Consider the following 3,253-nt stretch of genomic DNA (forward strand, 5'->3'; position numbering starts at 1 on the left):
GCACAACTCTCACCTCGGTTGTCAATCACCTCAAGGCACAAATCATGCATGAACTACCAACACACATGAAGCATAAAACCAGAAAACTTTTTTGATAGAAAAAGTTTGAGAATTGATAATCCTTCAAGAGCTAAACAAGGAACAGCTCATGAAGAATTCTCAACAACAATTTTGGCTCAATTCTTTCTGAGGATGAAAGATCAGAAAGCTCTTTATAAACGTAGCACTAATATCTTTTCTGTTCTGGTGCACGAGCCCTAACAACGTGAAAAACACACACACACACACACATATATATATATAAAATATGAATGAACTAGGGTCTCCTAGGGTTTCTACTACGGAAAGGCTTTTCAAAAGAGGTTTTTATCCATGGATTAAAATCAGACGTTTGAAAGGAAAAGCCCATATACCAAATGAAGAAAGTTTGAATGCTTTGGATAAAACCTTCCAAAAATTCTCATATCAGTACATTAGGATTGAAAAGATTTTTGCATCCTATAATAGGATTCAAAGGCAAGTTCAATCCTAACCACTTTACAAGCATGCACATGTATGCAAGACATACCTGATTGATGAGAGTGGTACATGAAGCTTGAAGCATTCCATTCTTTCAAGGATCCAAGAGTAGAAAGCTATTACAAGAAACATGACTCTTGGTTGTTGCGCTTAGGAAATGCCAATCAAAATAAACATTGCACTAACAAAAATATAAAACAATACCAAATTAAAACTGCGGGAAACCATATGGTCTTTAACAGATATATACATTGCACACTATAAATAGTCGAATACTCAAGCCCCTTTCCACAACGGTCACCGGAAACCCATCTTTCATTTTTACGGTTAGGAAGGCAAGCAACTCTGGCTCCTTCCCATTCTCCCTCTTCTCCGGCCGGCACAACCTTAAACCTCTTCGAAACCTCAGCCACCACCCTTTTCATCTGCAAAAACGACATCTCCTTCCCCAAACAGATCCTCGGGCCCGCCTGAAATATTGGGTAGCTAAACGAGTCCTTCGCCATGAACCTCTGCTTCTCCGTCGCCACATCACGTTCAACCACCTCTTGGGTCAGACCTCGACCCAATCCTTGCCCCATATCTACTCCATCCGCCCCATCGCGTACATGTGGTATATCCCTGTCATCCTCTTCTTCACTTTAGTCCCGTCCGGCAAAATGTCGTCGTTGAGCACCTCCTTTCTCTCCATCGAAACCAGCGGGTACAGCCTCATGCTCTCGCAAAGCGCCGCTTGTGTGTACACCATATCCTTATCTTCGTCATATCCGGCTCCGCTCTCCATTTTCTGATCTCCTTGAGAATTTCTCTTTCGACGTTTGTGTGGTTTGAGATTATTCAGAAGAACAGGTTAGAGCAGCCGAGGTCGTATCCTATCCGGTGAGGATGGAGCTGATGACGATGTCGGTGACAAATTTCTTGTCGGAGTAGACGGAGTTCAAGAACCGAGACAGCAGGTCGTGAGATCTAGAGTCTTCTTCTTGTCTAGTTCGCGTTTCTTTTGCCTGACGATGGTGTTCGCAAACTCTCGGACTTTGGAGACCACACCGCGAAGATGGCTTTCCGACCCAATTCTGAAAGACCGCTTGATCTTCCACATCGAGCGCATGGAACTGAACCTGTCGCAACTCATCTGGACCGCATAGTCGAACGCCATCGCGAATCTAGCTTGAGGCAAAGAAGGAAGGAGATACTCTGAGTCATACCCGAACCCTACCTGGCAAATGTTGTCGAAGGCGAACTGCAGGAAAATGTCTTGGAAATCGAGAACGGTTCGATCGCTGGAAGATTTGGATAGAATAGGGATCATCTGATCGTATAGCTCAATGTCCACCACCTCTTCCACGAATTTCCTAAGCGACTTTGTGTTGAATTCGTGGCTGGAAAGCTGCCGCTGGGATTTCCAATTGTCACCTTCGGTGTTGAAAATGTTGTCGCCGAGGAGGTCTTGGAGAGTTGTACGGAAGGATTAGCCCTTTTGGTAGATGTGGAACTTTGTCTTGAGGATGTGCTGGACCACGGCCGGGTTGGCAGTGACGACGAAGTGGCGGCCCAGAGAATGGTGGCAAGAAACCAAACCTCCTCTTCTCACTTAACGTTTCTTGGTCCATTTTTAAGTCATTTGTTAGCTGAGCTTAGAGGAAGCAGAAGAGAAAATGAAAGAGAGAAACTGAGATATTTTCACTAACAAACTTTGGGAGAAATCGTTCCAAATCTGTTACAGTGAGTGGTGAGCTACTTATATACACTTCCAGATTGTATGAGAGTGTGCCACGTGTAGCACAGCTGTAGAGCACTAACATATTACACCTAACTACCTAATTAACACTAATTAAGCTGATAATCGAAAGAAACTAATGAATGGGCTTTTCTTCTGTTAACAACCCTCCTCAGCTTGATGGGAGGAGGCGAACATCAAGCTGGAACATAGATAGACATGTTGAGGGGAGCAGAGACCTTTGGTGAATAAGTCAACGAGCTGTTCTTGAGATGTGACAAACTTCAGTCGAATAGTGCCAGCCTTGACTTGTTCCCTAGTGAAATGAACATCAACCTCAATGTGTTTAAGTTTTGAATGATACACAGGATTTGTAGCCAGGGGTAATGCAGAGATATTATCACAGTGAAGTGTAGGAACACTATCCAAATGCAAATGAAGATCTGTGAACAAAAGCTGCAACCAAAGAAGTTCAGAAGATGTATCAGCCATGCTTTTGTATTCTGCTTTTGTGGAAGACCTTGAGACAGTAGTTTGTTTCTTACTACACCATGAAATAGAAGACTGATTAAGAAGGATAACAAAGCCTGTAGTCGATTTCCTGTCATTTGGATCACCAGCCCAGTCTGCATCACAAAAAGCATGAAGATGAAATTGAGGATTGGAAAAATCATCCCTCCTGAAATGAATGCCATGATTAACAGTTCCTTTAATATATCTGAGAATGCATTTCACAGCATGAAGATGAGCCTCTGTTGGGGAGTGAAGAAACTGACACACAGAATTAACACTATAAGCAATGTCAGGCCTTGTAAATGTAAGATACTGCAAGCAACCAACAAAGCTTCTGAAGTGAGGTATGTCAGATGCACCTAAGAGAGTAACTCCATCTTTGAATAATTTGACACCAGACTAATAGGGAGTTAAGTGTGTGTGACAATCATCTAGGCCTGCTTTATGTACAAGTTCTTTGGCATACTTTTGCTGACAAACAAATAGACCATCATGCTTATATTG

Source organism: Rosa rugosa, chromosome 3 (assembly GCF_958449725.1).
Source record: "Rosa rugosa chromosome 3, drRosRugo1.1, whole genome shotgun sequence".
Classification (NCBI taxonomy): Eukaryota; Viridiplantae; Streptophyta; class Magnoliopsida; order Rosales; family Rosaceae; genus Rosa; species Rosa rugosa.